Here is a 26,917-nt window from a genome sequence, read left to right on the forward strand (position 1 = left end):
GAGATGTAGGGAATGCTTTGCGTCAGTTTTCTCTGTCGCACTAGGAGAACGCGACTGCATTGCAGCAATCAGTCTATCTTATGTTATATGACTATGTGTACGTAGATTCTTTAGCCAGAAAATCTTTTGCCTTTCTGGGCCTCGTTTTCTTTCTACTTTTCCCTGTAAAATTAGTTGCAGTAATCCATATCTTCCGCTGTTCCTCATGACATAACAGAGGCCTTTGATATTGGCTATTTTTATTGTAGTTACCAGCGCTTTCTCTTTTGCATTCTTAATAAAACGTCCTCATTAGTAACGTGGTCGGTATAAGATATCTTACGGATTCCACGATAAAGCCACAATTCGAAAGCCTCAGTTTTCTTGCAGGTAGAATGTGTGAGAGTCTAGGACTCAACCCCATACAACATACAACTCCATACAAACTGTTTTGCTTGTTACTCTGACACTAATTTTTTTTCTCTTACTTTTACTATGGCATCTTTAATATCGACCCAGACTTCTTCTATTTTGGACTTATCTTGACAGCTTGGCGGAAGCTGCAGCTTCTCATTTATTTTCTGCTGAGCTTTTTATCAAATATCTGGATTGTCTAGTTTTCTCATATCTAACATGTTTTTCCTATTTGGCCTTTCAGTTTTGTAGGGATAATTTGATACTGAACTGTATAACTGAAGTCATAGTCAGAGTTGACATTAGCTCCTGGATACGTTTTTACAAACTTAATGAAGTTCTTATATTTATCAGTAATTAGAACAAAACTTCTTTAGTTTTGGGCCACGTTATCCTTATTATCTGCTAGAGGCAATCTACGTTTTGGTAGGTTAAAAAAAGGTGTATCTCTAATAATAAAGTTTTTTGCTTTGACAAAATTTTACCAGCCTCAAACCTCAATCTCCTCGTCACCAGTCACCTCGTTCGTTTCTCAATCCCAAGCCTAATTTTTCAGCACAATCCCACTACTTCAACTTCACCAAGTTTAGCGTTGAAATCGCCCATGACGAGCTCCCTATAAAAATTCTCAATTTTGCCGTCATTTTTGTCTGCAGTTAGAGCATAAACTTGAATAATGTTGCGACAAACTGGCTTTGCTTCGAGTTTCAGGACCATTACCCGATCTGATAGAGGCAGATAGTTGACCAAAGATTTTTCGACTGATTTTTCTACAATAAAACCTACACCGTAAAGATGCGACCAAAAGCTTACGTAACGCAGACCATTGGACATCACTGAGACCAAAGATATTAAATTGGAGTTTTCTCATTTCAACTATCGTATTCTTTTAACTTTTAACACTCCAAGTTAAGTGGCAACGTTCATGACTATCTTTCTTTTCGTACTAATCACATTTTATTTTTTCAATATTTTATAGAGCATATAGAAAAAGAGTAAAATAAACTAAAACACTTGGACGACATAACTTTTTTATTGCTAACATTTCAAACAGACTATTTTAATCTTTTATTTATAAAACAATGTACGTTCGTACATACATGTAATTTTCTAAATATTAACACAAAATATATAATAAGTAATTAATTTATAACGACATTCTATTTATTCTTGAATAATAAAGGACTGTTGATGGCATTTTTGATGGATTTTAATATTTTAGGCAGTAGTTGAGAGCTACAGGCTTTTCTCGCTAACTTTAACTTATTCAGCAGGAAGTTAGCAGTGTAAAGTGCAAAGAGGATTGAATTTTTTAAATCCAATTATAGAAGTAAAAATTTTATTTTATTTTTTCAGCTTTCTACAATTGCGGAAATTCTTTAGACGTTGATAAATGAGTGTGAATATATAAGATATAAACCCATGTAGAAAATAAACGCACCATGCATTAAATTAAAATCATTACGTTAATAAAAATAGAGTGAAGGTATAAATTGTACATTTTAATGGAGAGAGCTACAAATTGGGTTTTTGTAATTTGGGAGAAACGAAAACAGAATGAAGTATAAAAAAATACGAAAATAGTTTAAGAAGTCAAAAATAAAAAAATTAGTGTAAATTCAATAAGACGTTAGTGCTTTATGCTTCCTGCCTTACTCCTAACTCATACAGCTTATGATATTAAAGATAATTTTTTCAGGATATTCTGAGCAATTTAACCTTATTTAATTGCTCTATTCTACGATTGCCCGATTGCTCCTAAATTGCCCGAGAGTGGAATTCCCAAGGAAGAAGAAAAAGAGGTCACTCAGTACAAACTTGGAGAAGATCCATCATGGACGAGATAAGAGCTCAAGGAAAGTCTTGGAATGAGGCACTAATCTGTTTTCTGACATTATTTTTATATGTTGATTAAATACTATTTTGCTATTACTTTGTCTATCAGTGTTTGTTATCTGTCATGAGATTTTTATTTCTACTGAGTTCAATAATATTTGGGTTTTCATTGTGTCTGTCCTTCTTTATCCAAATGCGTATTTGTGCCTGCTGTTTCTAATATAAATTTGTTATAATTTCTATACTTGTTTCTCTGTCCTCGAAAAATATGTCTTGTAGGTTTTTTCTTGATAAGCTAGAAAAAGAAGTTGAAAATATAATAGGCGAATATCAGTGTGGATTTAGACGAGGGAGAAGCACAACGGACCAAGTATTCATAATCAGAGAATTACAAGCAGAAAGCTATGAACACAACTTACCAACGATAGCGCTATTCATCGACTTCCAGCAAGCATACGATAGAATAAAAAGGAAGGAATTAAAAAAGACCCTTGAGGAACGGGGAGTTAGCAGAAAGTTGCGTAACATGATACATCTTACTTTAGAGAATACAGAAAACAGAGTCAAAGTAAACAATCATGTATCGGACAAATTTATAGTAAACGAAGGATTAAGGCAGGGCGATCCTTTGTCATCATTACTCTTCAATTTATGCCTAGAAAAAATAATGCGAGAAGCGAAAATCAATAGAGAAGGACTCCTATATCATAAAAGACACCAAGTTTTGGCATTTGCGGATGATATAGTGTTGCTGGCAAGAGAAAAAAAAGAGCTTTAGGAGATAGTACAGAGAATAGTAAAAGCAGCAAAGAAAATGGGAGTACATAAATGAAACTAAAACAAAATGTATGCAGTGGACAGATGATCAGTTCAGGGATGGACAAAAGTTTAAAGTAGAAGTAGAAGAAAGATTATCATACGAATTCGAAATGGTAGAAAGATTTACATACCTAGGTACAATAATATCACGCAAACCTAACATTAAAGAAGAAATACAAGCTAGAATAATGGCAGGCAATAGAAGTGTACATGCTCTTAGTGGAATGTTGAAAAGCAAGTTTTTATCAAGAAAGGCAAAAATACAGTTATACAAAACAACTATACAACCAATAGTAACGTACTGCAGTGAGACATGGACAATGACAAAAAATGAACAAAATTTACTGGAAATATGGGAAAGGAAAATCCTGAGAAAGATATATGGAGGAATAATAAGGGACGGTTTATATATAAGAAGATCAAATGATGAGTTAAAGAAATTTTATAATCAACCTAACATAATAGGAGTCATAAAGGCACAAAGACTAAGATGGCGAGGTCACCTAGAAAGGATGCCGAACACGAGGACTCCAAAAAGGGTACTGAACTACACTATAACTTTAAAAAAGAGAAAAGGAAGGCCAAAAAATAGATGGAATCAGGAGGTAGAAAAAGATATGGAAGAAATTGGACTAGAAGGCCAGAAAAGAAAAATGAATAACAAGAAGGAATGGAGAAAAATCACATATTGAGCCAGAGAAGATCTCAGTACATAAAGGAAAGCGAAAATGAAGAAAGAACAAATTTTTTAAGCCATGGGCCTCTAAGGCCTTTAGTGCTATTGTATATAAGGTTTTCTCTTTCTTCGTCGAAGAGCTCTTCCATATATTTTTTCCATCGTTTTAGCTTTTCGTCAGTCGTTATCATAGTATTTCCATTTTTATCTAAAAGAGTTGTGTTGTGGTTTCTTTTTTGTAGCCCTGTCATTTCTTTAACCTTTTTATGTAGGTTGAATAGGTCGTATTTGTTCTGAAGATCTTCTATCTGTTTACATTTTTCCTCATAGTATGTTTGTTTTGCCTCTCTTATCATTTTGTTTTGACTGTCTTTGTTCTTGGCTTATCTTCTTTGGTACATCCTGCCGAGTATGTCGTCGGTCATCCAGCTGTCTCTCTTATGTCTTTGACACCCTGTATTTTGTAAAACAGAATACAGGGTGTCAAATCGGATACTGTTTCAAAGTAAAGTTAGTTAAATTTTGTATAAAACTCAAGTGTAAGGTAGCATAACCGTATATTGAGAGAATTCTCAAGAGATGTTCTATCGCAATGCATAATAATATAGATGGCATTATATTTAAAATAAGGAAATTTTAGCCAATTTTCAGTTTAACCGCAAATGCTGGGAGGCTCTAAATATTTTAGATTAATTGTGCATATCTAAAAACCACTCATTCTAAATTTTCATATATTAGTTATATAAAGTTTCTTTAAATCAACTAACTGGAATTCCCATAGAATTACCCTGTATAAGCACATTGTTTAAAAAACTATATGTTATTTCTAACATATTGAAGTATAACTAAACTAATAACTAAGCAATATTAATGCTTTCTATAAAATTTTTATAATCTATATTTCTATCTATATTTTATAATAAAACCTGGTTGAATGATTAAAATTTTGCAGGAACTTATTGTTTTGCCAAGAAAATCATTTATCAACTGACTTCCTAATAAAACGTCACATTTTTCAGCGCGCTAAGCATTCACTCAGCTTTATTTGCATACAAATTCAAATTAGTGGAAAATTGCTATAAAACAGTTCGAAAATGATCTAAAGACAAAGCGTTTTTAAAGTTTTCTCATTAAACCGCCTAGCATTTACTTGCAGTTATGAAGTTTGTTATTTCCTAATAATCGTTTCGAGATACTTTTTCAAGTTACTATAAGATTAAAACACCCGAAGATCATGAGAGGGTACGACGATGAAGACAGCATCTAAAAGATGTTATAAACAACTTAAAGAATAATAAAGCGAATCTAACATAACGTAATCTAACCTAACCTAAAAGTGATAATAAAAAAATTAAAGATCATTAAAACTGCAGGGCTAATGGAATACCGAATGAATTTATCGATGAAGGTTGTCCAAAACTGAATGACGTTTTTTATAAGCTTGTACTAAAAAATCTAGGAAGAAGAAACGGTATCGACTTTTTTAATATTTTTTTAAGTTTTACTTCTATACGCGCGCTCCACGTTGAAAATTTGTACGGGAGTGAATCGGTGAAATCAATACATATGTAAGATAATGAGTAAGAAAAAGACAAAAGATATATTTTCTCTCTCTTCCTCTCTCGAGAATAAAAATGTTCCTTTTATATATATATATATATATATATATATATATATATATATATATATATATATATATATATATATATATTTAATATTATATATATATATATATATACATATATATATATACATATACATATACATATATATATACATATATATATATATATACATATATATATATATATATATATATATATATATATAATATAATACATACACATATAATATTTATTAATATTATTATTTATGTGATATGTTCTGTATTATTTATTAAATGTTCATAAATATGTTAGACTTCTGTATTTTAAAATAATAATCTCAATAAATCACTGTATGACCGAGAACTGTCAATTTTGAAATACGTTTGTGTCATGTCTAATTGGCAAATATTTTACGTGTTTGGTTCATACGCTGGTGTATGTGAGTTCGAATCCCAATATGAATTTCTTTTTTTATTTTTGAAATATTTAAAAACCCCACGTTAATTTTATTAAATATATGTAATATACGCAAAAATGCTAAATTTTAAAATAAAATAAAAATTTACAACATAATCCGAGTTGTTGTGGCCGTGGTAACCCAGGTTCGAATTCTGGTCACGGCAATGTGCTAACATGTCACGGTGAGGCAATTTTTTGGTTTTTTTTTTGTTAAAAAATATTTATTACTGTGTTTAAAACAATAAAATGTATTTTGAACAAATTTTTGCAGACAGGTGTATATAAAAAATACTCTAACCAGCTCCAAAAAAAAATTGTTTTGAAAAAATTTTTGTTGGAAACGAAAAATTCGATAATAGGGTAGGATTAAAAATGATACTTTTGTTTATCTATATAAAAATAACGATTTTACAAATTTTTAATGGAGTTTAGAATAAAAACTCAGCGATTCATTGCTCAGTTTGTGAAGTTATATGCGTATATTAAACATATGCGTAAGTAAGTGTATTGTGTATTGTATTGTATTTTTATATTAATAACAAAATAAACAATAAATTTTACTGCAGAGTATGTGTAAAAAAAATTTTGTGCATTCAACTCCTTTCATACATATATGAAAATAAAAATATACATTTTCATCAAAATATTATTATATTTTGATGAAATCCTTCTATTACAAGTCAAATGTTGTTTATATACAGCAAACGATGCACCATATACCTATATACCTAATTCTGTTTCTCTTTCTGCTCTCTCTTACCTATAGCATTACATATGTAATGATTGTGCAGATTGACTCCCATAAAAATTTGTAACGGCGTACGCGTTTATTGAAGTATAACTTCTACTGGCAGTCCCACTGGACTGCCATACCCGTTTTTTTTTTGAAGATAAATCCATTATGGATCAGAATTCTACATATATTTTATACAAAAACCAAATTTATAAAGAAACAAAAAATCTTGGTATTAAACTTAATTTAGTAAAACAAAAAAATGACGCTCGAGAATACAAAATATAAAGTACATGTAGAGGTTAGATATCTTAGGAAGTAAGCGGAAACCGAACGCAGTTGACTTTGATTCAAATTCAGTGCGAATATAGTCGGTTTATTAACACGTTGCCTGCTAATCATGCATATGAGCGTCAATATATCGCTTCAGTTATATACTGATGGCGCACATGTAAGTTTTTAAGATACCTGTGTTTTGTATTGTCTAGCATAAATACCCTTGTGTATAAAAGTTTACTTTTGGGAAGAGTTTATAGAGAAAACTATCTGTTAACCTATTTATCAAGCGTTTCTCAAAAACATTTTCTGCCTTTCCTCCTACTATCAATAGTTCTATAGTTTTTCCGTTCTTATGGCTAAAGTAATTTAGGTATTCTCGGTTTACTTTTTTTATTAGCATGTCGTTTATATGAAGCTGTTCCAGAAGTCACAGGTTGGTCCTGCCAGACCGGCCACGGCATTTTTATATACATAATGAGAAATACTTTGTCTATGCCTTATTATTTCTTTGTATCCTTTTAGAATGTTTCCATTATCTTCTTCAGTAGGTTTTGTCTCAACAGGCTTGTCGCTGCCCTGTACCGAAACAAAAATCTATTACCGTCATTATGTTTTATTACTTTACTCCGTTTGGAGTACCAGAAACTGAATTCACTACGAATTTTGACCATGATGAACGGCATGTGGAATGCAATTTTTAGATTCCCTTGCCGAGTAATTTATCAAGCTGTTTGCTTTGCAAGTTTTAGAGGAACAGTGGTAAAAATTTGAATTCGGTTTCGCCAGGTAGAAATCGTTTGATTTCTCTTTTTGTAATTAGATGGCGTAGTTACGTCCGTATATAGTTATTTTGATAACTATTGTCTAGGACGGCAAAGATGTTTTGTTTGGATTCAGAGCAGTGGCTATGTCGCTCTGAAGAGACCTAAAGAGGACGAAATACGTATAAGCAGCTTGTCACTGCCCTGTATCGAAACAAAAATCTAATACGGTCATTATGTTTCAAATAATAATTATTCACACTGTAAAAGATCGAAATATAGTACTTCGTGTGTTAGAATGAATGCAAATAATTCAAATTGTAAAAGATCAAAATATTATAGTACTGATCAATAATATAATATATTAAATGATAATTCATCTAGTGAAGATGAATTTAGTGAATCCAATAATAGTGTAGTTCTGTCAGATGAAGATACAGGTATGTTTTTTAATTCTCACTCGATGGTTTTTCATAAAGTACAGATATGATTCCAATACTAGATTTTAGAAATTAATTCAAAATTAATTATTATCATAACTTCATTTGTATACATGTTTTGAAATGTTTATTTCTAATATCAACCTTTTAGAATATTATCAACAGAATTATTTTGCAGCATTAGATTTTCTTGTACAATTGCTTTACTTATTTTCTTTTTTTTTAGATATTAAAAAAGAAAATGATTATTCTGGATTGGTTGAAGCGTTGCATGGAGAGGCAGGTAGGAACGAAAATATACATAGGGGCCAAATTTAAGTGATTTCTGTCTTCCATATAATTTTTTTGCATTCTTGTAGAAGATATTTTTGGAGTTGATAGTGCAGGAAACAAATGTTTTTGCCGAATCGTTATTTTTATCCGGTGTTGCAGAACATTCACGTATAAATCAATGGAAGCCTGTGTCTGTTAACGAACTTAAAACATTTTTAGGACTTACATTACATATGGAAACATGAAACCAATAGAATCCACGACTACTGGAATACCGATCCTCTTATTCAATTGAAATGTTGCCATAATAATATGAGCCAAAATCGTTACTTGCTTATTTTGAAATATCTACACTTTGCCAGAAATCCAGAAGAGGGTATAATAGCAGATAAACTCTATAAAATTAAACCACTTTTAAATTAATTCAATAATATAATGGCTGAAATATATTAATAAGGAAAAAATCTATTCCTTGATGAAAGTATGGTATTGTGACGTGGTAGAATTTCGAATATAATATATGAAAAGCAAACGTCACAAATACGGATTTAAATTGTATGTGTTGGCAGAACCCAACGGCTTAGTGCTTTGTATAAAATTATATACAGGACGTTATGGCTCTGCAGGTGGAAAAGTTTTAGAACTAATGCGAGATAAACTTAACGTTGGGCATTCTCTTTTTATAGATTATTTTTATGAAAGTGTTGACTTATCAAAAACGCTTTTACAAAACAATACCTTCTGCACAGAAACTTCAATTTCCAAGAGAAAAGGTATCCCTAAAAAAGTTTTAGAAGCTAAACTAGCACAAGGATAGACATTAGGGCAATACAAAGATGGCATTTTAGTAAGAAAGTGGAGAGATAAAAGGGAAGTTATGTACATATCCACGGAATTTAAAAATGATCTTATCGAAACTAAAAACAAAAGAAACCAAATAAAAATAAAACCCCTACCTATATCCAAATATAATGAGTTTATGAATGGTGTTGATCGCAAAGATCAAATGCTCGCTTACTGTCCATGTGAGCCAAAGACGCCCCGATGGTATAAAAAAATAGGTATTCATATATTTCAAGTTTTGTTATTAAATTCCTATTATTTGTACAAAAGTTATACTCCATACACTGGTAGAAAAATGAATGTATATGAATATTGTTTAGAAATAATCAGACATCTTTTAAAAAATTCTGAAATAACATTGGTTACTCCAGCATGCAAACAACAACAAACAACAGAGAAGCACAACATTTCAAAAATTTTAAATGTTAATAGTAAAGGTCGTATAAAGAGAAAAAGATATAAGATATGTTCAAAGAATTTAAGAAAAGACACGACATTTGAGTGCAGCTTCTATGCTGAAAAACCTGGCCTTTGTGTTGGAAATTGTTTTGTACAGTTTCATAATGATAATAATTTGTAATTAATAATATTATTATTGTAATATGTTTTCTATTTTTTTTAAATGGCATAGGCAGCAAGTGCCATAAAGCCAGTCACAACATGAAAATATTCTACCCAGAAAGAAAATTGTGTAGTACAATATAAAAAGATAATATAAATTTCAAACTTAAGTAGCATTACAAATTTTAAGCATTAAAACTATTATTAAGGATGGGATAGAGATAAAACATGGACACTCGTTTCTCGTCTAGGGACCCATGAAGACATTGCTTTTAAGACAAACTAGACGGATAAAAGGTAATAACAAATGGGGTAAAACAGAGGTTAGGATTCTAATTACAGTTAAATATTAAGCTTACTTTTGCCAATAAATTCCATCAAACATTCATTTACAACTCTTATATTTAGAGATAGCACATATTGTACAGAGGAAAAATTTTGATGTTGACTAAATTTTTTATTAGAATTTCAGTTTGTTTTGTGTATTTTTTACATTCGAAGAAAATGTGATCTAGATCACCTTCTTTTTGACGTCTGGACATAAATTTGAATTTACGATTTTTAGTTTGGACAGATGACTAGGATAGCAGGCGTGTCCAAATTTTATTCTAATTATGGATGTTATATACCTTCGTGGAACGGAATAATTTTTAAACCAATAATCACTTGGGATTAAAGGCTGTATAGAAGCATATTGCGAGGAAGACTGCGTACTATATACTATATGCCAAGATTGTTTCCATTTACTATTGATATTATTTTTAATTATTGTTAATGCGTCTTGTCTACAGATTTGGTGACCAGCTTGTTCCGGTATGTTTTCTATTAAAATTTCCAGTAAATTATTCTTTTGACAATAATGACTTTCTGCAATTTAAAAATCATAGACGCACATGTGAGTCTCTTAACATATGAACATTAATGACCTAGTGCTGACGACTCCTATGAGGGTCAAGCGTTAAAAAAGACAAAATTTAGCAAAAAATTTATAAATGTATTCTGCCAACAAGAAACCAATCAGAGTTATAACGATTTACAAAAAAAATACTCTCAGCACCTATCAATAGCATATCGTTAGGCTTTAAGCATGCGACGTGTGCAGTGAGTGACAGAAAATTTCGCTGATTTCCCATTATTGCATATTTCATTTAAACTAAAAAAGTAAAATTGTTATGTATTAAACTGGACGTTTAGTAAAACTGTTCTATAGCTACAATCTTAGTATATATTTGACTTGCCTGAAACAACCTATAATATTCTCTTTAACTCAAAATAGATATTTTAATAGTTTCCGCATATTATTTGAAAGTGAACGGAGGATTCAATAACGTGCTCTTCAAATAATAACCGTAGTTAAAGTAAACTTATAGTCATTTTTAAATATGATCAAGAATCTAGGAAATGAAGGACAGCAGCTGCAGGATTTCTCCAACATCTCACTTTCAAGTACCATTATCAGTGTCAATGAGCTTTTCTTTTATTCGTGTAAAATCGCAAATCAATTATGGTGGACAATCGTTTGATATTTGCGGTGTATGCGATTATATACTTTTCCATAATATTTCTGAGGTCATGGCTCATCGGGCTGACCAATTTTAATCGGTTCATTTCCGGCAATTATTTCGGCTTGTTTTAAGAAGTTATATGGATTGAAAACCAAAAAACTTTAACATGGTATTGAATATTACGTCAGCAACGCTGGAGATCATGCAGAAATAGAAAACACCCATTGACGTCAGGAGTTAACAACCTTTAAAGCATTGTCCAATAATGTTTTGTATTCAAGTTTTCTTAAGACCGACAAGACACATTTCTTTTATCATTTTCTTAATGGTTTCGTGACAGTTGGACTATCCTATGTTCTGATATTTTACTAACGTGCTGGTCTTTTACTACCTATATCAGAAATCAGACGTGTCAGATACTTTACTTGCTCGTCGTAGATATAATGACTTTTTATTTACAGAGTAAAATTAAATAATGGTCTAAGTACCCAACGAATATTTTGTTCCCTTAGTTGGCTCTACACAGGGCAAATCTATGTAAATCGCAAGCATCCTTTCTTATTCTTGCAGTTTGTTTGTGTTTGGTAAGTTATTCAACTTGTTGAAGTTGCAATTAGAACTTGAGGTTTATTTAATTTAAGGCTCAGAAAGTTTTATTGGCTTAATTTTTTATATTTTACATATTATGCAAATGTCGTAATTTCTATACATTATTGGATGAATGCATGATGAATCATGAAAATAATGGTAATTTTTTTAATCAGGAAAAGCGCAAACCTATTAGAAATCATATAAATTCAGTTCCAAAAGACGAGAGCCTATGTTTACCACTCTCGTGAAAAAATTTAACCTTAGCCCCATAATCATATGCTGTATAAATACTACTGCAGAGTTTTCAAAAAAGTATTTCCGAATTTGTGTTTTCATCCATCCAGAACAAATACTAATACAACGAAGAGTTGTCTAAAGATGCGTTCCCTTTGTTGCTTAATATAAACTCTCCTTCTTTCTCCTCTGCTCAAATAGAGACGTAACCTGCAGCTCTGTTTGCTCTATTCTCTTGAAGGTTTCCGCAGCTAGACAGTACGATTTATAGATATTTAAACACCATCAAATGTTCTATTATCTGACTGTTCTATTATTTGCTGTTATAATCATGCATTTTGTCTTTTTTTGGGGAAATTAACATGTTATTTTTTTTTGGCAGCTATATTAAATTGGTGCAGCATACGTTGTAAATCATCTTTACTTTGAAAGATTAGTTTTGCGTCTTCTGCATAGCAGATTATTTTAAGTTGTTTTTCTCCCATTTCGTATTCTTTTTCTAGTTCTTAATTTTTTTATTATTTTATACATGTTCAGATTGAACAACCGAGAACTCAAAGAATCCCCCTGTCTTATCTCATTACCAGTCTCATTTGGGTCAGTTAGTTCTTCTAATAAATATGTCGGTTTATTGTATTTTAATGATTTCTCTTGCACTTGCCTCAATATAAATATAGCGTCGGTGCATGATCTTTCGGACGTAAAATCTTGTTCTTCTGCCAGTGTTATAATTTCATTCAGTTTATTTGTTATCACTTTGGTTGTTAATAATAGTGTTGTGTTTATTAAATTAATTTCTCTGTAGTTTTACGGGTCCGATTTGTCTCCCTTTTTGAAGAGAAGTATTAGAATGCTTGATTTCCATTTTTGATTCCATTCCATTCCCTCTCCCGCGGCCGTCATCTTGAAAAAAGTGGTGCAAAGGGTATTCGCGTCATATCCCGTAAAATAGCAACCCTACAGAAAATTATATTTAACATTAATTCTAGCAAATTAAATTGTCCACAACTTTGTTCCTATTACTTTTTAACATAAAATGAAAAATAAATAATTTATAAACTAAAATAACTAAAAGTTTTGGAATAGATTTTTTTGGGGCTTATAAATGTTTTGGTGAAAATTTTCCAAAAAAATGACATCATAGCAATATTATAGAGGGTTTGTTAAAGAATAATTTTCACTAACAATTTGTTTAATTTTTAATGTTTAATACGAAAGTGCGTATTTTCGCTTGTTTGGGATTTTAAATTGTTTATAACTTGAAAACTATCAACTTTAGAGAAAAATGACAGGAGACAAGTTCTGCTCAGCACCCTTGTGATTTGTTTAAATTTTTTTAACAAGACATTTTTAACAGGAATCCGTAAAGAAACCGAATCAGTAATATTTTTTTTACGGGAGCGGCCTCACAACCTGGACTATAAAATTTTTTTAAAGCCACTTAGAACCATTTTTTCCATCCATGCCGTACAGAAATTTTGGATCGTAATATTCCACTTATCAAAGGGAAATTAAATTTCCTCTCATAAGCACATGTACCGTGAAAAATGTATGACATGTCCAAAAATGTTATTTTTTTATGCAACTAAATTTAAATCAGTGAGTTTCCTATTGGCTTAAATGACCTCATTGGTACTAGTTAAAAATCAAGGGATGCGCCTTAGATTTCTCACCCCTACACCACCCGATATGTACGGCACTGCAAAAAATGTAATCCAAATAACGATCCCAAACTATGTGTATGAACGCCGTACTGTATCAAATTACCGAAAATGGGGTCAAAATTTTCCAAAAATCAAAGATTGTCCCTGCAACAGGTACTAATATTTTTGTACGGCATTAGGTCGCAAGTCAATATTTTTGTATTACCTACCCAAGTTATAAATGCTGTACAAATGTTTGGCCAAGCCCCCCCCCCCCTCCTGGAGTGATAAGTTTACCTTACCTGTTAGCTACCTCTACCGATAAAAATTGACGGCATAGTTTCTAAAGTTGTTATTACATATTGTAGTGTTTATTTACATATGATTCATGCTGGGTCACAAGACCCCTTAAAAACGTCCCATGGGCTTGTAGACTATTAAATTAATCGGTTTTGGCTCTTTTGAAAATTTTGCTTTTTGGTACGTAGACCATCATTAATTATTTATTTATCCTTTTTATATCAAATGTTATTTTCATTTATCGTGCATTTAATATTTTTTGCTTTATTAATTGATAATCAAGATCTTTCTTTTGTTTGCCTTTGTCTCTACGCAATTTCTATTTATTTGTGTATCTTGGATCGTAAGAATAATAATCTAATTTCAAGCATCTCTTCTGTCTCTTCTGTGGTTTTGGCAGTCTCTGTTTTTAATTCTTCTTTCCTGTTACTTCTTTTATTTCATAGTTTTGCTAGAATTGATTTTAAAGCAGTCTTTCTCATTAAACACTAGCTGACAGTTTTATTTGAATTTTTCCGTCATACAGACACAGACCCACTATCCAGTTCGTTACATTTTATTAATTCCGTATAACTAATATATTTACTCTTTGTTTTTTTTACATATGACCAGCACATCTCTGTTATTTTATATAACTTTAACAAGAATAAATATTGGTTTGGCATGAGCCATCTTTCATAATTCTCACATACTCAGGAATAACTGCATTTTTATTTACTGCTGACTACAAAAATTTATTCTTACTCCTATATTTCTGCACTAGATACCTCATAACGAATACAGGTCAAAACTAATTTTTAAATATTTCTATTTTTTAGGTATCCTTGTATTATTATTCTCTTCTACATTTTCACGGTTTGACTAAGTAGTTACACAGCATTATAATTAGTAAATTGTTAAAAATAACTAATAATAATTAATATATATAAAATAATTAATATTTTTGTACATCCAAAAAGACACCTCATTTTATTTGAAATTTATCCAACTTCGCTAACTCTATGTAACACTCCTGTAAGATAAATGTTTGGTATTTGTTCTCCTACTGTACAATTTGACTTTTTTCATATTAATTTTCATGAATTTCGTCCGGTCCAATGTTATCTTCTTTTATTCTATTATTAATTAATAATATATAAATTAAAATAAAAGAAACAAGTGTTCCTTACGTTTTCCAGTAAAGAAAATATTCAATCCGATCGGATAATGTCCTCTATTAATGGTAATAAGAAAACTTCTATTCACAGAAGATACAACCGATTCCTTGTTAGCTAGGATCAATTAACATTATTTCCTTATTTGATTTCTTGATTACTCAATATTAATTAAAGTAGTAGTTTCTCACATATTTATCTCTAGACCTATTCACCTATGGACATTTTAAATATCAACTTGAGAATAATTTAAATAACACACGCAGACTTTTAATTTTTAAATCACATATATCTAATAACCTGCTATCCAAATTTCTCTTAATTTATTTGAAATAAGAAATATCTTTCTTGTGGCATTAAATGCAATTTACTATTTTTATTATCGGGATAGTATCATAAGGTTTTTCTCCTGGTTTTTTCCTCATGATTTACTATTGGACCACTAAGCGGGGAATTTTACTGTCATCATTGCATATAGTTTTTTATAGTATAAATTAGATTCTATAATTTTTCTGACGGGTATTCTTAAGTTAATTTCATGTAATAGAATGAAGCATCTTCCAATAAAGTCCTGCCAGGAACGAAACTCAAAAATATTGACAATATCATTTTAAAATCATCTACTTTAAAATGTATATATGTCTGAATTGTCAATATGAATGAGTCAGATAAAATTAAATGATTAGAATAATTTTTTACCAAGTAACAAAAAACAAAATTTGTTTAATTTATTAATGTTTTTTTATTTTGAGAACGAATTGCGTTCTCAAAAAAAAGGAGGAACACATATATCATAGAAAGTCATGGAGTCGAAGAAAACTGGGCAAACATTAAGTATATCTTAGCCTCGGCCAAGGAAGTTCTTGGTGAAAGAAATATAAATAAAAATAAATCATTCCCAAGGCAAAGAACTCCATGGTTTTGTACAGAAGTGAAGGAAAAATGTAAAGAGCAGAAAAAAGCTTACCTGAAATACATGTCAACCAAAACACAAGAGGCATACCATAATTATTACAAGATAATTAGAAACGAAACACATGCTTGTAAGAAAAATAAAAAATGATCACTAGGAATGCTTTTCGAAAGAAATGGAACATGATTTTAACAGTCTGCAAAAAGAAATATGGCGCTTCATAAGAGGTTAAAGAACGAAGGTAAAGGAACTAAGAAAACGAAAACACATAGAAAAGGATACGTGGATTGACTACCTAAAAAAGCTCTATGCAGAGAAAGAATAAACGACGCTAGAACCGGAAACACCAGAAATTACCACAAATGAAGAACTTAATAAAAATTTACAGGAAGTTCGGAAGATACTTGAAAACCTAAAGAACAAAAAAGCAGCAGGTAAAGACGGAATACCAAACGAATTACTGAAATATTGTAAAGCAGCAATGACAGAACAATTAACAACATTGATTATTAAAATTATAGAACACAATAAAATACCGGAAGAATGGAGAACTAGTGAACTAATTCCACTATTCAAAAGAGGAGATAAAAAACAGCTAGAAAACTATAGAGGTATAAACTTGTTAAATACTACGTTAAACTTACAACTAAAATTTTAAAAAAAGCTAATAAATCAGAGGATAAGTTTAGCAGATGAGCAACACAGTTTTCGTAGTGGAAGATCGTGTACATATGCAATATTCGTTATAAAATAAAGCAAATGACTGAGAAATCGTGTAATATGGCATTTTTGTGTCTGATTGGCCTAAAGAAAGTGAGACTCAAAGATGTAATCCATCTTCTGTATGATACAAAAGTTCCCCTAAATATTATAAAAACTATCGAAAACATCTACCAAAACAACAAATGGAAGTCAGAATAGGCAGCGGAATAAGACAAGGGGATTCATTGAGCCCCATGCTCTTCAATTTGGATCATGGATAAAATCATCAAAAGCATTAACAAAGGAAGAGGATACAGAATGGGAAACAAATAAATAAAAATACCCTGTTACGCAGACGACGCATTGATAGCCCAAGATGAAGATAGTCTGCAAAGACTGGTCCACAGATTTAACATAAGAGCAAAAGAATTTAATATGACAATCTCATCTCAGAAAACTCAAACAAGAGTCAGCAAAGAACCAACCAGACATAAAATAGAAATTGATGGCATCAGTATTGAACAAGTAATGGAAATAAAAAACCTGGAAATTACACTGTCTAGAAATGAAGCCCTGGACAAAGAAGTCACAGATCAAGCACAAAAAGCAAATAGACAGGCAGGATGCCTTAATAACACTATATGGCAAAACAAACACATTAACACTGAGATGAAGTCAAGAATTTATAAAGCCTGTGTAAGACCAATAATGACATATGCCTCACAAAACAAAACCCGACACAGCCACAATGCAATACGCTGAGAGATCGAAAGAGAAGTGAAGACAGAGGAAAATGTAACGTACAGTTTATAAATGAATGGATACAAAATAGAAAAAAAGAATGGAATAACCACATAAGTAGAATGGGAAACACCCGTGTCGTCAAAATAGCAAGAGGTAAGTCGCCAGTCGGTAAAAGAAGTATCGAACGACCACGCAAAATATGGAGTGACAACCTTCCATAGAGGTATTAATCCACCAATGAACAAGTAGAATTGCTTATAAAGAGGAAAAAGAAGAAGAAGAAAAAAACGATTTCCGAAGTAGAAATCAAATTGTCAAAATTAATTTTAAAGTAAAATTGTGACTTATTCCCAACAAAAATAGTAAATCTTGTTTTATATTAAGAAAAAAAAAATTATGTATATACAATATTTGCCAAAATAAATAGTACTGAAATTAATATTGATATGGAATGCACACGCAATATATATTTGTCACATTTGTCCTATTTATCATTGCACATCGAATTACACTAATATAAATGGTCTAAAAAATTATTCAAACAATTGAGAAGCGAGTGTTTATAATCTAGTCACAATGGCACTATAGCGTAAGTCGGATCTTGGCCTCCTTCAATAAACTTCTAGAAAAATCTAGATCTTCTACTGTTCTTTTCCATGAACGTGTTTTAAGAGATTTTTGGAATCCTCATCTACCCGTCCTCTTATCTCTCTTCTTATCTTCCAACAGGTCTTTTTCCTACTGTCCTACCCACCGTATTCACGGCAGCCTGCTGTATTGCGCAAGAGTTGGTTCTCTATATTGTTCGAATTTTTCTTTATTATATCTAATTCGTCAGTTGTTATTTTTACTGATGGACCCAGTATCCCCCGTAATTTTTTCTTTCGAACACGTCTTGTGCGCTAAACTGTTAATAGTTAAAGAACAACGCAGAAGTTTTTGCAGAAAATATATTGGATTTCTAAATATATGTATAGGAATATATTAACAAAAAAACTAGTCAAATACCTGGCTATTCCGACGTCCTGAACACGGATAAATTTTGCATATTTCGCTGGACTAAATATTTATTATATATCTGATAGTATGATAGGACAAGGTGTATACTACCTGATTTTAATATTTACTTTCCATAAAATGAAAATCCTTACAAATTCTTATACAGTTTACCAATAATTTTATTTAATTATAAGCAATAATCATTCGATATATTCCCATCACGATAAACTATGAGAGTGAATTATGTCAAGGATATAACCTTTTCCTTTGTTGTAAATGTAAAAATGGTGAAAAGATCTATTACGAGTAGTAGTAGTTAATATATAACAGTAGTTTCAGAAGGAAAAAATATCTCGGTTTTACTTTTCTATGTAAAACCAAATTTGATAATGTGGTATAAAAAGTTGCACCAAAAATAATAAACAACAGATTTTTGTTACTATTGTCAGGTATTTGTTTCTACATATTGTATCAATAAGGCTATTCTCTCTGATTTTTTTTCCTCTTTTCATGCTTAAATGATTTTTATTTTATTCCAAGTTTAAAACTTAGTGGTTCTTTTAATACTAGTAAAATTTTCGTTTTTTCCTCACATTACTTGTAGATCGTTTTGCTTGATTATTAGGATCTTATCTTTATTTTTTGATTCCTATTTGGTATTTTTTCTTATAACTCGTTCTAACATCTCGCCCAAGTTTCAGAGTGGTACGTAGCAGGTTTATTTCTTTGTATTTTATTTCTTAAATAGCTTTTATCATAATGCTCGTTTTGAATTCCTCTGGTATTCGTAATTACTTTAAGATCTTATGAAACACAATTGTTGTCTGTTGTATCAGCTGTGATCCGCCGTTTTATAAATTGGTAAAACTATTCCGTTCTTCCTCGGAGTATCTCTATGATCAGATTCGTTGGATTAAGCGATTTAGTTTGATTCGTTTGATGTTAGTTCTGATAGTTTTTCTTTCCCAATTACACATTCTTAAATCCTAAATTACATCCAGAAATACAAAGGTAAAACTCTACAACACAATAACACGCCCAATCGCCCAACATATGGTTTAGAGAGCTGAACTATAACAAAAAGTGATGAAAAAAAACATGTTAGGATATCTCCGAAAAACAGTATAAATATTAATACTTATACTAATGCGAATCTATAGATTTGATATAAAAAATTAAGAAAAGCAGCACAGAAACGGGCTGCTAAAATTGAAAATGCGGTGTATACTACCAAATTGGAGGAAGAGAGGAAGATGTAATTAAACAAGAAAGAGAGGGAAAACTAATGCAATCAGTTTTTACGTTGTAAATTACCATTTATCAAGTGGTGTTTTAAAATATCTGCTATAATCTTACAGTGAAGATATTTAAAAGGACAGAATTGTTTGTCTTAACTTGTTCATACAAAGATATACTTGTTTTTGTTAACTTAGTGATTTATATCGACATTATTTTAAATGCGTAAAATCTTAATGCTGTGATAATTGAAAAGAAATCTTAACGTTGTAAAGGAGAAGAAATAAAGAAATCTTAATGTTGTAAATTGTATTATACAATAACACACGTATATTTTATTGTATAATTAATATTTTTTCAATGTGAGTTATCCCTGCGGCATCAATCTTACGTTAGAATTATCTCTTGTGCTCCAGTATGCTTAGTTTATAGATTCCCCATGTTTGTACGATTGAAATCGTTTGTTATCTTGTTATTGTAATTAGTGGTCAAAAGTTACATGTATAGTAAAAATGCAATATGGCTACTCTAAACAATTTAGCACCAAGCAAGGATTTAGTCAGGGGAGTGCATCAGCGTTCCTCAAATTAACTTAGAAGATACTGTTGAACAATCAAAACAAAGATCATGATATGCAAAACCTTAATAGTTTCAGTTCAAAAGTACGGTTGTGAGACATGGCTGCTTTCTAACGCAGATAAAAATCTATTATTATTCAAGAGAAAAGTCCTCGGAAAAATATTAGACCCAGTAAATAAAAAGGGTACTTGGCGTCGTTGATGTAACTTTGAGCTATACATTAAGTACAGCTAAGAAACAGCTAACGCCAAATACATATTATTACTGTAATAAAAATTAGATATCTGCTATGGACAGAGGATCTACCAAGAGAAAGTTAAAGCTACCGTGCAAGATGTATACTATTGACTAAACCCGAGTGAACTAGATGAAAAAGTAGACCAAAGTCACGATGGAGCGATGGTATGGATGAAGTTGCCAGCAAGATCCCTGTTGCCAACTGGTATCAAACTGGAAAGGATAGGGCTGAATGGGGGAATAAACTAAAGAAAATCGAGGCTTAACTTGAACAGTAACACCGATAATGATGATAATATTTTTATATATTATCCAGTTTTACAAACTTTTGTTTAAACAAAAGTAGATGTCCCGTTTTTTTCGTATTTGGTTCCTATTGGTTTAATTCTAGTCAATAAACTATTATATTGAACTTCTATCCAACATCAAGAATAGATAATTTGATAGATCTCAAACATTTAAGCACGCATGAGACCATGAACATAAACTTATATGAAAAGATTCACCTATAGATTTAAAGAAAACGGATGGTAAAAAGTCAAAGAGATTCCTGAGTAATAAATAGTAGGATTTTGTTAATTAAAGAAGGCATTAAAAAGAAAACACCAACATTAGTAAATTAAGAACATATAAATAATATATTTATTTAATTTATTATTTTATACATATTATTATTATATTAATTTATTAATATAATCTATGATTTAAAATAATATATTTATGAAAGATTGATATTAAGAGTAAACTAAATCTCTGACTGAAATTAACTTATGACTGAGTCGGGATGGTATCATGAGTTTTTTCCGTAGTTTTTCCTAATTACAATGAAATTACCAACAAGAGAATTTTACTGTGAAATTGTATCATTATTTTTCTGATATGTGTTTTCTATAGACGTTAAAGTTGATTTCATATAATCAATAAACTATCCACCAATACGTCGTCCCAAGAATGCATCTCAAAAACACTGAATAAAATATTACTGAATTCAACTTTGATGATGCATTGTAATTATGAGTAAAATAGATAAAGTGAAACTATTAAAAAAATTTCTTTTACAGTAGCAAAACTAAAGAATTTGTTTAAGTTGTATTTTGAGAACGATTTGCAACTTGGAGATCGAAACGTCAAACAACTTTGTAGTAACTAGTTAATCTTTCATATTTGTTGTCACATTTTGGCTGTAATGAAACAAATTGGTTTAGGTTCTGGTTACTAATCTAGAAGTACGAACTTTGAAAAGTTGTTTGTGTAATAATTTGATATATTTTATCTATTAAATTAGCCATGATTTATTGCTTTTTGTTTTACAAAATCTCGTTCATTAATATAGTTATTTTATGACATTGGGATTTGTGTTAATTTATTTAGTTTAAACTTTCGTGATAATTTATGTTTTATTGAATTTGCGGATGTAGAAGAACAATTAAGGAAGCGGCAAACAACGTCCTAGGACCAGAAGAATCCACTCCACGCAACAGTTGGTTCGACGATGAATGTGAAGATATCACTAAAAGAAAAAATTATGCATATAAACTTATGCAACAAAGAAGAACACGGGATAAGGAGCAAATGTACAAAGATCTTAGGAAGGAGGAAAAACGCATACATCGAAGGAAAAAGCGGACCTTTGAAAACCAGATTATGCAAGAGCTCAGAGCTGAAAGTATCTTTAGTAAAAAGATAAAAAAAGTATCTAAGATACTAAAAGTATCTTAGATACTTTTATTTAAGATACTTTTTGGTTCATTTAAAAGTTACTTTTACTTTAGATACTTCTTAAAAGTATCTAGTATCTTTTGTCTTTAAAAGTATCTTTAGATACTAAAAGTATCTTAGATACAAAAAAGTATCTTAGATACAAAAAAGTATCTTAGATACTTACTCAGGACCTGAGAAATAGATATTTTCATGATCCGACAAGCTTTGATCTGTCGCGCCGGCCGTAGCGGAAGAGACGATGTGTATTGTTCTTTGCATCCCGCCCGACGGCCCGCAGCATTATCCGTTTATCCTTTACAGCGTTAAGTTAGTTTGCCTTTGCCGTTCGTACTCGCTAAAGGAAAAATATTAGTGCATTAGAAAAGGTAAGTTCCTTTCTTTGCTTTTTATAACCTATTTTAAATTTAAATAAAATGTTTATTTGTTTAAATTTATACCCACGACCGTATAGCTGAACTATTAGAAGACATACATACTGCTTATAATCTACATCCAAATAAAGTGTTAGCAACAATTACTGACAACGGCTCAAATTTTGTCAAAGCATTTGGTTTGGTGTTTTTGGTATCAATAATGTTTTACACTACACTGGTGACGACGGTGAACATCAACAACAAGTGCCAACAGATGATATCGACATCACTGACGAAGATCAGGAAGATATTTTGGAGGATGAAGAGGATATTCCTTACATATTTGAAAACGAAAATTATCTCCTTCCAAATAATTTAAGTGACAATAATTTGATCATACTTGCACGTACGTTGTTCAAGTCATACACTTGCCCTAATAACAACTACTGATATATTACGAAAATAATTAATTCAACCAGTTCTCTGAGATCAAAACATGAACAAGCAATAGCTAGGTGTAATCATATATGGAAAAAAGCAGGTCGTCCTAAATCAGCTGAAGTGATAAAAAAAGTATTAGGACATACTTTAAGTTACAAGGGTGTGACTGGTTGGAATTCCATGTTCGATGCTCTGAACCAGATCCTTAAGTCTAAAGAAAAACTGGAATCTCTATACGAAAAATTAAATTTTGCAAAACAAGATCGGCTCAGAGATACTGATCTAAATTATTTAGCAGAATTATGCTAAATACTAAAACCGTTTGCTTTGACACTTGACATTCTTCAAGGCGAACAAAATATGTACTATGGTTTCCTTCTACCATCAATCGTAAGCTTGTTTGTTAAAATTGAAAAGCTTAAAACCAATAAGTTTAAATATGTCGAATCTATTTTGAACGCTCTAACAGTATCTTTAAACTCCACATTTGAAAAACTTATTAGTTGACTAACCAATCTGCAATCATTGCTGCAGTTACTAATCCTTTATTTAAAACACGTTGGCTTACTGCATTTCGAGGAATCAGGAATATCGAAAATGACCTTAGTGAAATTAAGGATTTGGTAATTACAGAAGCTATAAAAATTATGAAGGAAAATGAGGAACAATTAAAACAATTTGATGTAAGTACAAATAACATTACTACTGTAATGAAAAGTAACAAAATGCAAAACGACTTCTTTGAATTTGATATTAACTCCGAATACTCCGATCTTCAAACGCAAAACGAAAACACTGGCTATACTGATTTAGATTATAAACGACAAGCTGAGCTGCAACTATTACAATATTTGGCCGATTCTGAAACCAACATACGAATGTTAAAAAAATATAATATTATAGAACAATTATTTAATATTGTTCTATAATATTGTTGTAATAAAAGTTCAATACGCCATTACCTTCTTCTGCAGCTGTTGAAAGAATGTTTTCTTTTGTAACTTTTATTAATTCACCCCGACGTCATGCCTTGTCTGATCATACCTTTGAAAATTTAGTTTTACTAAAAGCTAGTGGTTATACTAACTAGTTATTAGCTACCAAAATGTTACTATTTTTTATATCCTATCCTATTGTGTTTAAAAATTTAATTATGTTGAATGTTCTGTTTTTAATGCATAATGCATCTTATGCTGTTTTTAACACACGAATTTATTTTTATTTTATATTGTTTTGAAAATTTAATGTTGGATTTTTGTTTTCAATACATAGTTATTAGTTTGTAATAACTTAACGTCTTTTATTTCTTATCTACCCCAAAGCCCAAAGTATAACATTTCAAAGTACCTGCTGGCTTAAACTAAAATTGTATGATAATTTAAAGGGTTAAAATGATGTTTTTAAAACAAAAGTATCGACAATCTACTGTAGAGTAGTAGAGTACCGAGTACCTTTATATTATACCCTAAAAGTATCTTAGTTACTACAAAAGTATCTAAGTATCTTAGATACTAGAAAAGCATCTAAGTATCTTTGATACATAAAAGTATCTTACATACTTAAAAGTATCTTAGATACTTAAAAGTATCTTAGATACTCAAAAGTATCTTAGATACTTGAAAGTATCTAAGATATTTTTACTCTAAATACTTTTCCGGTATTTTGTATCTTTAGATACTTTCACAAAAAAGTATCTTAGATACTTAGTATCTTAAGATACTTTTTGACTCAAGTATCTTAAAAGTATCTAGATACTTTTAAAAAGTATCTTTTACAGCTCTGCAAGAGCTTCAATCATTAAAGGGGCAAAATGAAACTAGAAAGTTCTATAATATCCGAAATAAGACAAGAAAAGAATTTAAACCACGGCTGATGCTGTGTAGAGACAAAAATGGACATATAGTCAGTACCGCTGACGCAGTACAAAGCAGATGGGTTGAGCACTTCAAAGAACTACTTGGTACCGAAGTGGAAAATGATGCGTCACCCCAAAAACCAAGAAATAACACTCGCGTAGAACCTCCTTCAATATTTGAAGTGAAAGACGCAATCACACGACTCAAAAATAGCAAGTCCCCAGGAGTGGATTGTATCCCCGCAGAGCTCATCAAACATGGAGGTAACAGCATTATGCACCAAATTCACAACATAATAGTCAAAGTCTGGGAAGAAGAACAAATGCCAGAGGAATGGTGCACTGGAATCATATGTCCACTGCACAAAAAGGGAGATTTGTTGGAATGTAAAAATTATAGGGGTATAACTCTTCTGAATACAATGTACAAAATATTCTCCAGCACCCTGTACAGCCGTTTAAATACGTACGTGGAAGAAATCCTTGGTGGGTATCAAAGCGGTTTTAGGCCAGGTAGGTCAACAATTGACCAGATTTTTGTGCTACGTCAAATCTTAGAAAAAACCAATGAATTTAATATTGACACGTTCCATCTCTTTGTGGACTTTAAGTCAGCGTATGATAGCGTCCTAAGAGGTAAATTATACGAAGCTATGAATGAACTTAACATTCCCCATAAATTAATAAGGCTCGCAAAAACAACTATGAGTAAAGTGATCTGCAGAGTGCAAATACAAGGCGATATGTCACAAGCGTTTGAAACATATGCAGGGTTACGGCAGGGAGACGCGCTGGTGTGCCTTCTCTTTAATATAGCGTTAGAAAAGACTATAAGAGATGCCGAGTTACACAATAGGGGAACAATCTTTAATAAATCAACGCAGATTATGGCTTACGCTGACGATCTGGATTTGATCGCACGTACTACACGAGGACTTAAAGAGATGACTTCCACCTTCTTGACAGCCGCACAAAATATGGGCCTTAAAATAAACGAGGAAAAATCCAAAATGTTAGCATCTATTCCAAATAACAGAGATAGAGATAGAAACGCCGAAGAAAACTTCAGTATAGACCAATATAATTTTGAGGTAGTAAATAAGTTTACATATTTGGGTTCTCTCATAACAAACGATAATGACACATCTGAAGAAGTAAAACGGAGGGTACTGCTAGCAAACAAATGTTATTTTGGACTAAGCAAGCAGCTAAAAAACAGAAATTTAAGCCAGAAAACCAAACTAATAATATATAGAACACTCATCCTACCAGTGCTGACATATGGGTCAGAAACATGGACCATCTCCAAAACAGACGCAAATCGTCTGCTCGTCTTCGAAAGGAAGATACTAAGAAGAATAATGGGCGCATTCTGTGAGAATGGTATTTGGAGAAGGCGATATAATTTCGAATTGTACGAGAAGTATAAAAAAATAGTAAATGGTAGAGATGTAATATCCTTCATAAAAATAGGTAGGCTTAGATGGGCTGGACATGTGTCAAGAGCAAATGAAAATTACCCACCCAGACGAACTCTATTATCGGTCCCAGTGGGAAATAGGAGTAGAGGCAGACCACGACTGAGATGGAGGGACGGTGTGGACGAGGACGCAAGGAAAATCGGCGCGGCAAATTGGCAACGGTTGGCGATGAACAGAAACGACTGGCGAAATAGACTGGGGAAGGTCAAGGCTCAACTAGAGCTGTAGCACCACTGATGATGATGATGATGAATTTGCGGATATTATGAAGATATATGTTTTGAGATGACTCGTCAAAATAGAAAGCGACAAAAATAGTCAGTCAACACAATTGCCAAGATACCAAAACAGCCCAACGGCAGAATAGCCCTAATGTATACCTTAAACACCCTGTAAACAAAATCAGTTGATACGATTAAACATATTGTCATGTATTAAACAGAAGGAGTACATATTTGTTAAATGTACTTTGCAATTATATACACGATTTTTTTTTGGAATACTTATATTTTTTCTAATATACAAATAGTCCAGTCCTCAGAGATTTA

General features: G+C 31.4%; 1 protein-coding gene across 4 annotated transcripts in view; it reads right to left on the minus strand.

Annotated features, from left to right (window-relative positions):
• The window catches only part of LOC140437463 (uncharacterized), a 519,890-nt gene that overhangs the window by 371,113 nt on the left and 121,860 nt on the right, over nucleotides 1–26,917 (minus strand). The window lies entirely within an intron of this gene.

This window comes from Diabrotica undecimpunctata, chromosome 3 (assembly GCF_040954645.1).
Source record: "Diabrotica undecimpunctata isolate CICGRU chromosome 3, icDiaUnde3, whole genome shotgun sequence".
Classification (NCBI taxonomy): Eukaryota; Metazoa; Arthropoda; class Insecta; order Coleoptera; family Chrysomelidae; genus Diabrotica; species Diabrotica undecimpunctata.